Source organism: Manis javanica, chromosome 4 (assembly GCF_040802235.1).
Source record: "Manis javanica isolate MJ-LG chromosome 4, MJ_LKY, whole genome shotgun sequence".
Classification (NCBI taxonomy): Eukaryota; Metazoa; Chordata; class Mammalia; order Pholidota; family Manidae; genus Manis; species Manis javanica.
Window position 1 is genome coordinate 131,317,199 of NC_133159.1, and position 17,243 is coordinate 131,334,441.

At 49.1% G+C, this 17,243-nt stretch overlaps 1 long non-coding RNA gene across 1 annotated transcript; it reads right to left on the bottom strand.

Annotated features, from left to right (window-relative positions):
- Window positions 1–11,375: 11,375 nt before the first annotated feature.
- LOC140848750 (uncharacterized) lies at window positions 11,376–15,887 on the bottom strand. The gene is made up of 4 exons (XR_012129870.1): window positions 15,792–15,887; window positions 15,031–15,185; window positions 12,459–12,561; window positions 11,376–11,534 (listed from the first exon to the last, which is right to left on the bottom strand). It is a non-coding gene; the product is annotated as an uncharacterized lncRNA (long non-coding RNA).
- Between the last annotated feature and the right edge of the window lie 1,356 nt (window positions 15,888–17,243).

A 17,243-nucleotide genomic window follows, 5' to 3' on the forward strand; every position in this document is an offset into this window, starting at 1 on the left:
CTCACCAAAACAGGTCATGTATCAGCCTGGCATCAAGTCTCTCTGGAAGAACTGCAGAGGGCAGTGAATGGGAATGGGGACGTGATTATTAAAACACAGTAATACAACCCACCCATCCCACCTCAACCCATCCTGAACTTCAGCCTCCAGAGAGATCACTCTAAATGGCAAAGCTCACCATACCAATTTCTGTGCTTAAAACCCTTTAGTGGCTCTCAGATGCCATCAGCACAAAATGCCACCTCTTCCTCAGTCCTTCTAGGCCTCCACATTCTGCACACAGCCTTCATGCTACCTCTCTATCTGCACATGCCCCTATCTTGTGCTCTGAATGGTCTGTTCACATCTGTCTTCCTGAGGGCAGGGACCACATCTGATTCATCTCTCTTGATTGTCCCACACAGTGCCAGATGCTCTTTAGTGTTAAATGGATGGATGGGTAGATGGGTGGGTAGATGGCCATCTAAGGCTCTTCACATACCCCCCTGGAAGGTGACCCCTGCATAGGAACAAGCTGAGGCTCTTCCTTTCTTTATGACAACAATCACAGTAGTGATAGTGCCACCATCACCCTCTGACAGCCCCCAGGCACTGTCACACACAGAGCTCTGGGTTATGAGTGACACATGGGCTGCCTACCTGCCCACGGGGTTGACTCACAGAGGCCCACTCACATGTGTCTTTGGCATGACTCTGCCTCCTGACCAGAGCCATTTGATCCTGACAGGAACACCTGATCCCAGGTGAGCTCCACATGTTGAACAGAGACTCGAAGACAGAGAATTTTGGAACCAAGTCAGATTAAGGATGGCGTGTTCTGGAGGGTTCTGCACCCTCCTGCTGATTCTAAGTATAGAACTTCCCTTGCTCCTCAAACTCACCAGAGTTTTGTGTGTATGTGTGTGTGAGTCATTTGCAGCTAAAGGATCCTTTAAGCATCACCACAAACCTGTGAGAAAGGTTTTATTATGCCCATTTCAGAGATAAAGAAATGGAGAAGCTGAGAGGTGAAATGACCTGCTCCAGACCCCCAGCTAAGAAGCAAGGAGGAAGAATTATGCCTCACCAGTCCCACTCTCTGCCCTGGTCCTCACAACAGCCCTGCCTACTGGACTGCCAGGGCAGGGAGGTTGATTCCCAATCTGCAGATGAGAAAACTAAGGCCCCAGGAAGAGGAGTGACTTCCCTAGAGTCACATAGAGAGTCAGAGACAGCGCTGGTTTTCAGACTCTTATCCAAGGGTTCCCTGCTCTGTCCCTACCCCTGCACCTGACTCCTGCTCCCTGGGTCCCTGCAGGAGCTCCCCCCAAGTACTGAACTTGTCCCCTGAATCTACCTAATGACACAGGAAGAGAAGTTATTTGGCCTCAGAGTTATTTCCTAAACAAGCAAAGAAACATCTGCAGGCCCCAGCCTAGGAAAAGAAAGCCACTCATTCAGGGTATCGGCCCTGGTCCGGCAAGCATCCAACCCTGCTTATCAGTATTCCCAGCATTGTGGTTGCAGAGCACTGGAGTGTCATCCGTGCCACCATCTGTGCCTGGAGGGTCTCAGCGACACCCCTGGGAATGGGGCCTGGGACGCCGGCACATGCTAGGTGCTTTGGGCACCCACCTCCTGGACATCTGGGTGCATAGGGAACCTTGGCTGAACCCTACTGCAATGTGTCCAGATATGTGTGCAAAAAGGCAGGAAGCCCAGCCTCCAGGCAAGGCTGGGAAATAGGGTTCATCCCCCATGGGACTACAGATCCATTATTAGGGAGTGTGCTCCCTGGGGGTTAAGCAAATGCTCACCAGCACCTGCAGCAGAGGGGGTGCCCCAGTGACCCATGCCACTCTCATCTCTCTACATGTCCGTCCCCTGGCCTCTTTACCCCAGGACGCATTTGTGAGCCTGCTAGTTTACCAGGAGAACACAGGTGGAGATCATTTCCCCGCTCCTTGTATTCGGGCTGCCTGACCACCTGCAGTGGTAAGAGGTTTGGAGGACAGCACTCTCTTCTTCAGCAGCCTTCTGTGGCTCCCCGCTTCTAAGGAGGTAAACAACCAACCGAAACGGTTTTGTATTAAGCCCCATCATATTTCAGGTGCTGGACATGGACTTTCTCTGACCCTCAGGACATTCACACATAAGAATGTGAGATGTTCCCAGTTTACAGATGAAAAAAAAATCAGGCTCAGAAACCATGAGAAGCCACGAACCCACTAACTGACCAAGCCAGAATGGGACCAGGGCCTGACAGCATCACACAAGTGGAGATGGTAATAGCAATAGTAACTATTGGCCAACTTCTTCCTAAAGTGCCATATGCTATTCTGTGAACTCTATTTGTTGAATGAGGTGCTTATGGGCAGGGGAAGGGGAGGGGGAGCCATAGTATTTCCTGGCTTCCTGCTCCCTGGGATCTCAGGTTCACAGGGCCCCTGCTCCCATCATCTGTTGCTGCGTGACAAACACTCCAGAACTTAGTGGCTTAAAGACAGTGACTTGTGATTCCCCGGTTGACTGCCTTGGGCTCCATGCTGATGGGCTGGGGTCACGCGTGCCATGGCATTGGGTTGGTCCACGGGGATAGGGTCCGAGAAAGCCTCTCCCACTCGCTTGGGCCGACTATCAGCTGGCGCACTTCGGCTCTCCTCCTCCACGGCCCACCTTCCCAAGGGGCACCACTCCCTGGGGGCCTCTCAGCACAGCCTCTTTCTCCAGAAGCAGAGTCTGGCCCACCATGCAGCTCAGTGGCCAGGTTCCCAGGGGTGAAACAGAGTCATGAGCCAGGCTCAGAGCTGTCACGCTGTCACTTCTGCCACAGGCTGGGGACCAAAGCAGGTGGTCAGGCAGCCCGAATACAAGGAGCTGGGAAATGATCTCCACCTGGTGGGAAGAGTGGTGTGTGCTTTCCTGGAGGGGAGGAATCATGGGTGGCCATATCTGGACACTGTCACCTGCAGTGACAAAGCTGAGACAAGTGGTCAGCATCCACACACTCTAGAGACATGCTGGGTTTTCACAAAAGGAGTTGCTAAGGGCCAACCCTTCCTCTGTCACCTACTTTGAAGGGCTGCAAAGGAAGGTTTGAGAATTGAGGAGGAGCAGAGGAAGATGGGCGAGGTCTGGAGAGGGCTCTGCTGTTGCGTGGCATTTTCTCTCGCCTCTTCATGGGGAAAGGGGTGCTTCTCCCTTGCGTAGGCCAAAGAAAGGGCTTCAACACAAGTGTGGACTGAGTCATTTAAAACCAGTGGGGTGCAGGGATGGCACCTCACTGACATCAAAAAGGCCTTCAGGTGATGACTGAAGAGATGGCCAAGCACCTCTCATGGGCTCACCCCACGAGAACAGGGCAAAGTCACAGGTGGCCCTGCTCTCCAGGAAGAAGTTACATGGATTGGGCCCCCACCCACAGACCCACCTTGGGCTGAGGTAATGTCATCAGAGGTCTGTTAGGGATGGGGCGGCAGGAAGCAGGGCCCACCCATGCCAGGAAACTGCCATCAGAGGCCCCAAGAAGCCCCCCAAAGTGTCCCACACGAGACAGCATCAGTATTTAGAATGCACAACTCCCAAGGGCGCCAGCCCCAGGCAGTGACACGCCGGCCCCACAGCCTTTACAGGGGGCCTCTGCTCGCTCCCTCTGCTCCCCTGGGGAAGCCAAAGCCCACCAGAGAGAGGCCGAGGCAGGGGGTACAGGAACGTGAAGGTGGAAAGCGTGGGGAAGCCCAGCCAAGCCCACTTTTCTCCACAGCGGGTGTCCCGGCCTGAGGCAGGCCCAAGCTAAGAGGTGGCTGGGAAGATGAAGTTGTTTTGAACTGGGTGTGAAATTAAAGCTTTGATAATACAGAGAAGAGGATTTTTTAATAACTGGTGGGGGGGCAGTCAATGTGTCCATCTATTAATCCCTAAGAGTGAGCAGAAGAACTAAGGATCTGCTGAAGATCTCATCTCATCTCTGAACAAGAAAGAATTATTCAAGAGAACAAATGAATGGGGGAGTTAAGTATTAAATTACCATCTGCTTGCTCCCCACCAAATTCTATAAATTGGTTACATATATTAGCAATTTAGGGCACTAGTTAAGAGCATGGACTCTGGAGCCATTCTTCCCAGGCTAACTGCCTAGAATCTAATCCCAGCTCTGCCACTTGTGAGCTGTATGACCTTAGGCAAGATAGATAACCCCTCTGTGCCTCACCCACAAAAATAGGACTAGTAATAGAATCATGGGGCTATGGTAACAGGTTGAACTGTAAGAAATTAAGTGCTCATAGTAAGTAATAGATATCATTATTTATCCTCTACAATCCTACAATAATACTATATGACTATTCCCAATTTACTGAGGGTCAGAGATATTAAGTAAGTTGCTCAGGGTCACATAACTAGTAAATGGTGGTGATGGAATTTGGACCCTGGTCAATCCAACTGCAGATCCTTGTGGCCTTGGAAAAAAACTCAATTTCTTTGAGACTCACTATTCCTACCTGCAAAGTGGGGACAAGAGTATTTCCTATCATAGGGTTTATAAAAGTTTAAATGAGCTAATACACAGAAGGCACTTAGAACAGTTCTAAATAAATAGCATCTATAGCCAGTACCCTGAGGTACAAATTCCAGCTTTGCCAGCTCTGTGACCTTGGGCAAGTTACTTAACTTCTCTGTGCTTCAGTTCCTCATTTCTAAAATAGAGATAATAAGATACAGTTGATATGAAGATTAAATGTGTTAATTTACATAGAGCACTTAGACTGCTGCCTGGCATGTGGCAAATGCTATAAAATTGCTAGAAGTGACTGGGTTGGGATTCAAAAACAGATCTGTTAAATTCTCAAATCTACATACATTTTACTGCATCCCAAGAAATACAATTGTAAAAACCACAAAGCATGACCAAGATACACCCCACTAGACTGTGAGAGGAGCCAAGAAACATGTGGTCAAGGGCTTTGTCATACACCTGCCAGTAGTAAGGGACCTGGACATAGCCTCCAAGAGGCAGGGCTGCGCACTAGCTGAGGGCTCAACGGCTGCCCCCTGGCAGGGTCCCAGAGCGTGGAAAGCAGCATCGCTGGGCTCCATTTCCCTCTATAACAGGAAAACAGCACTTCTTTGTTATTGTCTGTGATTTATGATTTTGAATCATCTCTCAACTGAAAGCCAAATCTTTTTATGTTCCCTCACTTCCAAAGCTGCTGGGGTTTGAGTCTAGCCAGAAATGATGAACTCCTAGCTATCAGACCTGTTGGAGAAGGGAGATCAAATGTAGAAGGAACACTCTAGGTCTCTGGATTTGGAGAGAGGGAAGGAGAGGGGAGGGGAGGGGAAGGGAGGAGAGGGGAGGGGAAGGGGCCCGCAGGCCCGCCTGGCTCTCCCCACGCCTGTGGCTGAGGGGTTGGGCCAGGGCTGAGGCCAGTGCTCCTCAGCAATCAGTAACTCTAATGACTGCTTTTTGAATGCCGGCTGTATACCAGACCCTTCCTCCTGAGCCTTCCAAAGCTTCAATCCTTAGAATCCCGTGGAGCAGGCACCACTGTTCTCCCCATTTCACAAACCTGGACACTGAGGCTCAGAAAAGTCAGCTAACGGGCTCAAGGCCATAGCAGTAGTAAGTGGTGGTGCAGCGGCCCTTGCTAGACTCCAGCAGGTGTTGCTTCCACACCGGCGGCTGGGTGGAGTGTACATCAGGGAAGATTCTGGAGCCAGGCTGCCGGGGCTTGAAGCCCAAATCTGCTGTTTACTGGGTGGGTGACCTTGTGCATTTTTTGTCTGTGCCTGCATCTCCTCATCTATAAAATGGGCACAGTTAGAATTCTCACCTCATAGAGTTACTACAAGAATTAAATGAGTCGGTGCATATAAAGGGGTGCAAACAGCGGCACACGTGACACAAGCCTCGCCTGTCACTGCCATCTCCCTGAGGGGGCCTGCATCCCAGTAGGCACACAGCTCCTACAGGACTCGCTCTGTTCCCTGAATATAGGAAGTAGAAGTGTTTCTAGGCTGGCCATTCTCTGAGTTTGGTCTCCTGGCTAATAGCATCAGTACTACCCGGGAACTTGTTAGACAAGCAAATTCTCAGTCCCCACTCCAGACCTACTGAATGAGAAACTAGGGGTGAGCCCAGCTATCTGTGTTCTCATGAGCCCTCCAGGAAATTTGGACACATGACCCTGTTTGAGAACCACTGGTCTAGGTGATAGAATTAACTTGGGTTTCTGAGTTGGGCTGATGTAAGTTTACACTTTGACCAAGCCCTTTTCCAGTGTGAAGTCTGGACCTTTCTGCTCCATAGTGGTCTTGGATATAAATTAAGGGTTGTGAGCTTACACTGAAGTCTACGGCAAGGATCAAAGAGGATGGTGCACTGAAGTGTTTTTGGAACTATAGCATGCCACCCAAACATGACCAAAAATGCCGCTTCTCTCTTCATGTCCCTTGCAGAGCCCACCTAGGCTGCCCCTCCCTAGAAGGAGACCCAGACATCTGTGGGGATGTAGGAAGCAAAGCAGCAAATAGACACACACATCTGTGCCCCACCCCTCATCAGCAAGCCCCCAGTGGGGGCTCACCTGGGGACACAACATATTAGAAACCCAAGTTAGAGCAGAAAGCCTCCAGACCCACCTGGGGGTTAATGGGCAGCCCCCAATGTCAGGGCTGGGCAGGAGCACCCCACACCATATGGGGCACTGAGGCCTGGAGAGTCTGGAGGTCTGAGCTGAGGTGTGACACCACCTGGCTTCTGGCCCTGGCCAGAGTCAGCAACCACTTTCCAGCCCTGGGCTAGCCCCGACCCAGCCCGTACCACCAGGTCCAGTGCCCCTGAAATGGGCCAATCTTGAAGATGATGGTGGAGCCGAGAACCAGTACAGTGATCACCCTCCCCCAGAGCTAGCAGGTCTAGGAGAGTCTCTGTCTGCTGTCTGCGGGCCAGAAGCCACAACCTCTCCCTGCCCGCTGCAGCTCTGTCTGTCCTGCAAGCAGATCACTTCTGTAAGACTCTACCACATCAGTAATCCGCCGCAGGCTTCCCAGGAGAACCTTTTCTGTTCCTCTCTGCCAAGAGAGTTTCCCAAGCCCTGCCTCCTGCCCAGGAGAGGCTTTAAGTACTGAGGCTCTGAGCAAAGATGAGGCCCCAGGCACAGCCTCAGTGCCCTGGGGTGGGGAAGGTGAAGCTGTCTCCCGCTTTCTGCTGCAGCTTTGAAAGGCTAAGACCAAGAGGCTCTTCCCAGGGTGGTCCAGGCAGCCTGAGGGCCCTGGGTCAGAAGGGTCTGGCTTGCTCAGCCCTCCAGAGAAGCAGCCCTGCGTACACAGCCCAGGCCTCAGAGAACTTGAATGCAGTTCTCTCTGATGCTCCTGCTTATTGTTCTGCAACCAGTTCTCCTTTGTCCCTACAGGCCTGCCTGGGGCCAGATTCATGGGTCTGCCACCTGTGCAACTGCACAGGGCCAGCACTCGGAAGGGCCTGATCTGGTTGAATGCCATCTGGAGATTCTTAATAATTTGGGGGACCTACACCTATGGATGGGAGAAGAAGGAAATGAGACTGGACAGAGAGACAAGTTGAGCTACAGTGCTGTCTTCAAACCCACAGACAGCTCTGGAGCTGAGAATAACCTTTTATAGCTGTGCCATTGTGGGGCAAGCAGGCTGGGTCTTTCACCCTCAAGTTGGTCATTGGGTGACCAGAAAGGGGGCATGATCTTGGGTGAGGCAGCTCTTTTCAGCTGGACAACCTCTGGCAGGAGAGTGACAGGTGGGGGATCTCTGCCTGCAGACACTCCCAGCAGCCGGGGGCCACATCCTTCATTTCTGAAGGGGACTCTGGGCTCAGGAGAAGGGCTGGGGCTGGGTAGTGGAGCCAGGGTCTTTGTAAGGCTGATCTTGGAGTATTAAGGGGGACTGGAGACCCAGGTGGGTGATACTTCCCAGTAGACCACTGTGGAGAAAGTGACATTTACTGCAAGCGTATTATAAGTCACCACAGAGAAAGGTTTTGAACATACCCAAAGTAAAGCCATTCCCAGTAGTTACGACTTGTCAGGGACACTTCTTGGGGGAAACCATCTAAAAGCTCCAGCCCACTTCTTGTCCAACCACAAATTATTTTTGGGCTGGGGTGATGTCTGCAGAGCTGACCAGTTGTCTGCCAATGGCTTTGAGCCCAGCAGCCTTGGGCACAGGACGTAGAGAGACACTGGCAGAGTGTCTCTTGGTACATGGAAGGTGCGTGGGCATTGGGGCCACAGTTCCAATTTCAAGTCCTGGCTCCTCAGCTTGCTCACTGTGTGATGCTGGGCAAGTTACTTGAGCTCTCTGAACTTCAATGACCTCCCCGGTAAAATGGGGGTCATAATACCTCTCACAGGGTTGTTGGGGGGGTTAAATGAGATGTGCTTGGCATGGGATGGGTGCTCAGGCTATATTAGTTGCCCTGTTATTATGTCTTATAAAAAGGGTTAACTGTAGTTAATTGAAAGGGATATATATATATATATATACATGTATGGACATAAATGTATATATACACACACAGAGACTCACTTTGTTACCATACTTACTGAGCACTCACTGTGGTCCCAGCCCCACCCTAAGAGCTCTCCTGGGCAGTGAGGACAGAAGAGACTGTGGAATTTATTCTCAAAGAGCTTTCAGTCTAGTCAAGATGAAGTAATACCCTCATGAAGTAATAATAATAATGATAATAATAATCCCTTCCACATTTATGGTTTAATTTAATCTCACAACAACATTATGCATAAGGTATTTTTAACCCCTTTTATATTTGTACAGATGGGAAAACTGAGACTCAGAGAAGGAAAGGGGCTTGCCTGAGGTCACACAGCAGATCAGTGGTGATGGGACAGGAACCAGAGCTCAGGTCTCTCTGGCCTCAAACCCCAGAACTTTCTCAGGGACACACAGGATGATGGGGCTCCTGCGCTTGTCAGTTACCTCTGAGTATCCCAGGAGAGGAAGAAACTGGAATGAGGGGAGGAGTTGGGTGGGCTAATCAGGGGCAGCTTCCTGGAGGAGGAGCAATCCAGGCCAGACCAAGGGAGGGAGGGGCTGCAGGGTGATCTGTGAGAAGCAGCAGGAGCTCTGGGCTGTCGAACTTCTGGGTGACCTTGGCATGTCCTTGCCCTCCTCTGAGTGGGGCCTCCCTAATCTACAGTGAGAAGAGAAGATAGGCTTATACAGTGTCTGAGGCTCCTTCCAGCTCTGCCTTGCTGGGGCCTGGGGTTCTGACAGGACCCTGACCTGAGAGGAGGCGCTCCTGAGCTCTCTGTGGGGCTGGCTGTGGCCATTGTGAAGACTGCATCACAGCTCAACTTCCCCTCGGCCCACTCCTACTTCCATCCCCTCCCTTCCAAGGCGTAGGGTCCCCCAACATACTTCCCAATTACTAGTGTACATGTTCAGAGTCTACTTCCTGGAGAACCCAACTGGAGACAGCCCCTGGCAGAAGCAAATGGTATTGCAGGAGCTGTCCCCTGAAGCAAAACAGATGTCCTGCCCACCTGGTGGCACCTGTTTGAGCTCAACTCACAGCCCCCTTGAAGCTCTGGAATGAGCGCTTGCTTTGAGGCAGCTGGTCCTGCCCCTCCGCTCCCAGCTGTGAGGCCCCAGCCAGTCAACACCCACGCTGGCTGTCACGGCCTGGCCTTTCCAATGTGTCAGCACCCCTCCCTGCCCAGCTCCCAGGGCTCTCGCCTGCCTCTGACAAGAACAGGAGAACAGTGATAGAAATACACCTTGCAAGCTGGAAAAGGCTGAACCAGTGGAAAAGGCTGTTGGAATGAATTAACACTGGCTCCGCTGCCAAGCCGCTCCCGCATTCCCTCTTCTGCCACCAGTCTCCCCATCACGCTGCCAAAGCCCTGCGTGCCTGTTTTCCCCCCAAACACCAGCTGCCTGGCAAAACCCAATTCTTGACTGCAGGGGATGTGGCCAGGATTCTCAAATGCAGCTGAGCTTGGTTCCAGTTACCTTCTGGGTTCTTGCTGAGACTCAGCAGGCTCCCAACAGTCTCCCTGACTGCCCCGCCTGCACACAGAGCCCTCAGCTCCTTGTCCTCAAGAGAGAGCCCAGTAACAGCCTGTCAGATGGAGACAGGGCCCTGATCAGAGGGGAATTCAGACTTTGGTTCTGCTACCTTCTGGATGGAAAGCTCAGTCCTTGGGTGCCGCAATTAGTATCCTGGGGCAGCCGTATAAGTTACCACAAACTTTAGGGCTTAAAACAACAGAAATGTACTCTCTTACCACCCTGGAATCTAAAATCAAGGTGTCAGCAGGACCCACTCTCTTTGAGGGCTCTAGAATCGCATCCATCCTTTGCCTCTTCCACCTCCTAGTGCCTGCCCGCATTCCTGGGTCCGTGGCCACCTCCCTCCTCTCTCTGCCCCCACCTTCACCTCTCCTTCTCCGTGTGTTTGCATAAACATCCTTTTGCATCCCTTTTATAAAGATCCACGTTTAGGGTACCCCAGATAATCCAGAACAAATTCTTCCTCCTAAGATCCTTAACTTTGCCCTATCAGGTAATATTCACAGGTTCTTGGCATTAGGACATGGACTTCGTGGAGGAGAGGGGCACCGTTCATCCTACTGCAGGTGCTCTCAGCAGGTTCTAGAGGACTGGAAGGGAGAAGTCATGCCAGGCAGGTTCTCTGTTAGGGAAGCCCGTGGCTGGCCTCTGTTCTGAGGTCTGTGAAAGGTTAGCAGCCCACAGCGATCACCGCCACACCCTGGTCTTGCTTGGCCAGATCCATCAGCATCGTGGTGTGGCCAGAGTGCAGCCCATATCAGCCCCTCTGGTGGGCAAGCCTGGAACCTTACCTGGACCTGGGTCTTTGTATTTTTCCAAAGAAGCTGCTTCCTTCAAGGTCACTCCCAGGTAGGGGGGCCAATTCATATCAATTTTCCTAAGGCTTTGCTAGTTTGGGCCCTGGAAGTCCCTATCTTGGGACTCCTGCAAGTAGGCAAACTGGGATGGTTGGTCATTCTACAACCAGGGAACCATAGGAGCCGGTGAGGTTGCAGAGTCTCTGGTATCCTTGGGGTCTGCTTCATCACTGGCCTTGCAGCAGGGACAGCTCAGTGACTACCAGCTCTTGCAGACCCCCAAATCGAGCAGAAGACACCCCTTCCCTTGGCCATTTCTCTTGACCCCCTTTCTTGCCTCATCTGTGCACACACGCTCCCAGCACTCTATCTGGGGAGCTCCTGGCCCGCTGTGCCTCCTCCCTACCTGGCTTTGCTGATCTCCTACACTCTCTGCATTAGTCTCCTGGAACTGCTGTAACCAAGTACCACAAACTAGGAGCCTTAAACAACAGGAATGTATCATCTCACCATTCTGGAGGCTGAAGCCTGCAGTGAAGGTGTTGTTGCCAGGGCCATGCTCCCTCTGAAAGCAGCAGAGGCACCCTTCTTGGTCTCTTCCTGGCTTCTGAGGTTTGACAGAAAACATTGGCATTCCTGAGCTTGCAGATACTTCACCCGGATCTCTGCCTTCATCTTCACAAGGCGCTCTCCCTGTGTCCAAATTTCCTCTTTTTAAAAGGACACCAGTCATAGTGGATTCAGGCCCACCCTAAAGACCTAATCTTAACCTGATCATGTGTCAAGACCCTATTTCCACAAAAAGATTATCCTAGGGCAGCCGTACAAGGCATTAGTACCTTATGGGAAGACACAATTCAACCTATAGCACTCTCTTAGGGGTGCTTTGAGTCTTATCACTCCAGCATGGTTTGGGGCTTTTCCAGTTCTCTGGGCTTCCACTGGACCTGTTAAGACTCCCCTAAGAATCCCTGATCATTGGATGCTTCTCAGCCAACAGCCAACCGGGGGTCATCCCACCACATATAAGGGAGGAGGTATTTGGTGGAGCTCACGCTGATGAAGACTTACCTTCTCCTGACCCAAAAGGTCAGCTAATCTGATCTCTGTGCAATGTAGTCATCCCCAACCAAGGATTCATACATGCTATGCCTTGTTCTTGGAATACCACCCACCGCCTTCATCTGGCCAACTTCTGCTCATCCCTCAGTCTCATCTTAAATGTCCTTCAGGGAAGTCTTTCCTGACTCACTGACCACCCCAGACTGTTAGATTCCCCTGCACATTTTTAGCACTTGTGTTTGTAATTAATAATAAATACATATAGTCATGTGTTTAAGGCCATGACATCCTCACTAGGCTCTGAGACCTACGAAGACAGAGACCATGCCTCTTATTCACCACTCTATCCTGAATGAATTAAGTAAGGATGATCCTCTGATATCTGCTAAATACTTTTAGGGACAAAAACCTCCCTACTCCTGAAAAAACCCATCCATCTGTGTTCAGCTCTGACAGCAGAGAATGGGACCCCCAATTCCATTCTTCTAAGCTGCCCTAGTTTACTCCATAGTCCGATCAAGGAAGCACCAGACACTACAGAGACCCCCATGTCACCTCGAGAATGATCTTAGGAGATATGCCCAATCTTCTCCAAGCAACTTGACCTTCTGGAAGGTCCTCATCTTCTGTTGGTACATGTAACCCCAACTCAGCTCATCTGCAAAGACAATGAAATGCATCAGGTGAAAAGAGAACACAGCACAATTTAGGACGAAAGCAAAAGCTATTCATTTTCAGGAAAATGCAAATGAAAACAAAAATGTGATCCTACTTCTTAGCCTCCAACTTTAAAAAGGTTGATAACATCTAGTGCTGGGAAGGGTATGAGAAATAGGGCACTCACCAACCCTACTGGTGGAACTGTAAATTATTTCAACCATTTTAGAAAGTAATCTAGGAGGATTTATTAAAGTTAAAGTTATGGAGTCCTTTTGACCCAAGAGCAATACTGCTTCTGGGAATCCCTCCAGCTGAAATAAAAGCACCAGGCCAAAAGATATATGAGCAAGGCTGTTTATTATAAAATTGTTTATAATAGAAAAGCAAAACTGGAAACCTCATAGTCTGTGGAATACTACACAACTATTAGCAAGAATGAAATCGATCTATATGTACTGACTTGCTAAGAGATGTACAAAATACCAAGTGGGGGAAAACAATATAGAAAATAATATGTATATTATGTTTTTGTTTTGTAAATAAACAAAAAAAAATAGAAATATTAAATGACCATGCAAGTCTGGTGACATCTAGAGGAAGGAATGTGGCAGGAGCCTCAGCCCCAGCACATCTGGCTTTAGGGGGCAGTGGCTGCTGCCTGTGGGAAGACCTTGCCCCTCTCAGCCTCCAGATCAGGCAGATCCCATGAGGGGTTTAGGAAAGAGCTTATCCCAGCTGACTGAGCTTAAAACTTACCTCCTCACAAGAGCCCCCCAAAAAGGCATGGAGGTCTCCTCACAGGACGGGCTCTGTCCTTGTTCTCCAGGCTGACCGGTTCAGCCACCACAAAGGCCATTCCAGATCCCATAGACATAGAGTCTTGGATGAAAGCTGGCTGCAGCCCAAAAGAAGCAGTTCTTTCCCACCATACTACCTCAGTGGATTACACACACACACACACACACACACACACACCACTGAAAACCTGAGTGAACCAGTCATGGGTCATAGACGATAAAAGGAGGTGAATTGACAAGATTTCTTCAGTAAACTGCACAAGGGCCTGAGGCCAGGATGAAAATATTTGAAGCTTAAAGAATTGATATGCAAATATAATTTCTAGCCTAATGGAGTGTAACTCATAGTCAATGTCTCTGTGAAAGGGTATGTGGCAGGCACTCCCTGATCTCTCCGCCTAACCAAAGCCTTTGTCACAACTCAAGTTGAAGTCTTTGGTTGAACACTAGTGAGGCTTTGAAATTTAAATTCAGAGTCAGTCTAGCCTTCTAGTATTTAAGTTTTGGAGTTCATCTTGGTACACTTCACAATGTAAAAAATAGAGATATTATTATAAATAATGTCCCTGTGGAACAAATATACCTAGACTGTTAGAAGTTGTCACCACTGGGAGCCAGGAAGACAGAAGAATGGACTTTATTTTGTATTCTGCATACTTCTGTGTCCATTGACCATTTATAATGAGCAGGTAATACTTTGGTAAAAAAAAAAAATTGAAAGACTAGACGTTCTCTGGATGTAATGATTTGGGTTGTTTTGTTTTATTGTATCGATGTTTAGAGGATCACAGATAGTGAAAACAGGCAGGGAACATAGACACTCACCTGGGTTCAAGAAAAGCCTGGTAATGGGAGAGCTGGGAGGAAGGCATTTTTGACCAGTCTCCAAGCAAGTTACTGTCAGAGCTAGAGCTGATTGTCCTGGTCTCCTGATGCCGACACTGCTCTGTCCCTACTTGGACTGCAGCCCCTCCTCTGGCTCTCACCACCAGCCCCTCTGTATACCTAGGAAGGACCAGTCCCAGCGTGTATCATCCCAAGGTCAGCAGTGGTTCAGAACCTGGTCTGCATCTCAGCTGCCCGTGGCCTCTAACTGCCACCCAGTACTCCTGATATTATTCAGACACACCCTATCTTCTCTTGGATGGGACTGATAATGACAGGGAGCTGGTTAGTCACTCTCTCTTCAGCTCTTCCCCAAGACATAGACAAGATGTGGAATACAGGAGCAGACACCTCTTGGGGATCACTGCAGCTGGGTCTGCAGATCGCCGGCCCTATCGTGATATGCCTGGTGCCATTAGCCTCTACCCTGCTTGCTTTGCACCCGACATTTCAGACAATAGGACATGGCTAATAGAATACCCAACCCATAGGACCACACACTGCTTCTCAACTGCAGCCTAAAAAGGAATGCATGAGTCTGCATCAGGCACATGCATTTTTTAAACATCTGCAGGTGGTTCTGATGTACACTCCATAGACAGCCCCTTTCTCACTGTGTTTATGTTGGGATCCTTATTTTGCCTGAACTGTCTGACTTTCCTCAAACTATGATCCTTCATCAGGGCCATGCCTTAAACTGGCAACTGTGAATTATTTTCAGGTGAACATTTTTGGATTGAATTGCTTCAGTGTTGCTGACTTGGGGAGGTGTTGGGGGCTCTCACCTCCTTCTGACATCCTCCATAGTCTGGAGTGAGAAGGTCCTGGTCTGCACTGGGTGTGGAGGTGGGAAACTGGTCTTAGCAGAAGGAGCCAACCATGCATTGATTCAACCAAGTCTATCAGACCAACAGTCAGTTCCAACTATGAGCAGCTGACCCTGCAAAAGAATCAAGGCAGGAGGTTGAAGCCACTTGACATTTCCCTGATAATGTTCAATTGGCCACATTCCCAAAGCCAGGCTGCTCTGGCCAGGCATTCCCACTCTTCCAGGCTTGAGAATGGCTCCTCCCTAGTAAACCTTTAGTCAAAGCTCATGGGGAATGGAAACTTGGCCACATTTGACTTTTTAGCACCCAGGACAGCATCTGGAACCTTATACCTGCTCAGTGCTGTTTGTTGACATATCAAGGTTGGCGGGGGTGGAAGGCTTGAGCTTTAGCACCCTCAGGCAATGGGAGTCCAACCTTGGGCTTCCCTAGCTGCACCAAGTGAGCCACCAAACTTACCCAGACCCCAGAAACCAGGGCCAGGAATTGTGGAAGGAGATTCCTTTAAAACCACGTTGGCCCCACACACTTGTTGAGACCAAGGCACTGCATAGCTGAGGCCCTTCATCTTCTGTCCCCATATCTACAGCTCACTTGTGTTCTCTCGCTGTGTTACCCTGGGCTTCCAGGAGCAGCCTTGCCTCTGCCCATTCCTTTCTCTCCATTGACTGTTTTTGAGTGGTCTTTTTTCTTCCCTATCTCATAAGGTTTCCTACCTGCGTAATTGGAGCAGGCTCAGTACACCACCAGTCAACTCCCTCCAGATAGGATGGTCTCTCAGTACAGATCAGCATAAAGTGAAAACAGACAATACTAATGTTACACTGTCTCCACTGCCTGTAGACAGAGGTAGAAGGAAGATTCAAAATCAAAACATTTTTCATATTATACTTACCTACTTTATTATCTTTTTAAAGATAAAAATAATGTATGCTAAATTCGAGCAATAATGAAGGATAGAAAGAAAAGTATATCCCTCCCTTCCCCAGTAACACCTCCACAGCCACAGTCACCATCCCTCAGGACGATTGTCAACAACTTCGTGTGTATCCACTCACATCTTTCTCTATGCTCATAAGCACAGAGACACATGTAAACACACACACACATATGTGTTTCAGGTTTTTTTCCTCTAAAAATGTAATCATGTACAAGGTAAGCTAAAATTTGTTTTTAATAAATATATTTCTAAATCAAAATACATAGATCTGAGTTGTTCTTTTTAACAATTGCATATCATTCCATATGGATGCGTCATATGTTATTAAAACGTCCTCCTATTCATGGATGTTTTAGTCAGGGCTCTCCAGAGACAGAACCAATAGGATATATTTATATATAGAAAGAGGGAGAAATTTATTTTAAGGAATGGGCTCAGGTGATTGTGGAGGCTGGCAAATCCAAAACCTGGCAGGTTAGGCTGGCAAGCTGGAGACCCAGGGAAGAGCTGCAGTTTGAGTCTTAATTGCAGCCACCTGAATCCTGAAGCAGAATTCTCTTCTGTTAGGGTCTTCAACTGCTTAGTTGAGGCCCACCTACATTATGGAGCATAAGCATTTTACTCAAAGGTATTGATTTAAGTGTTAATCTCATCTAAAAAAAAGTCTCCACAGAAACACCTAGAGTAATGTTTGATGAGATATCTGGACATCATGGCCTAGCCAAGTTGACATATAAAATTAACAGTCAACAATAGGCATTCAAACATTTACAGAATCACTACTAAGTGGCAAATTCTAGGCTGGGTTTTTGTCCACGTAATTTGATTTCATCTTCACAATAATCCATGAGGTGTATGGAATTGCCCAATTTTGCCCATGATGAACTGAGGCTCAGAATTCAGTTTGATCTAATTATTCTTGAGTTGTGATTCACTCTTACCAGCTATGTCAGCTTGAGCTATTTAGTTAACCTTGCCCAGAGCCTTCCCCTCTATAAAATGGGCCTAATAACAGCACCCAACTGCAAGGTTGTTATGAAGATTAAGTAAGGACGCAGGCATAGCACACTGTGCCTAGTAGTGTGCTATGTTCGACAAAGACAGGTATTGCTCCTACCATTGTTCTGGTTGAAGGAGGCCTGGAACCCTCTTGCCCAATGTGCAGGAGCATTCCCACAGCACGTGGACAGAGCATGTGCAGAAACTATTTACAAACCACACCCGCTGC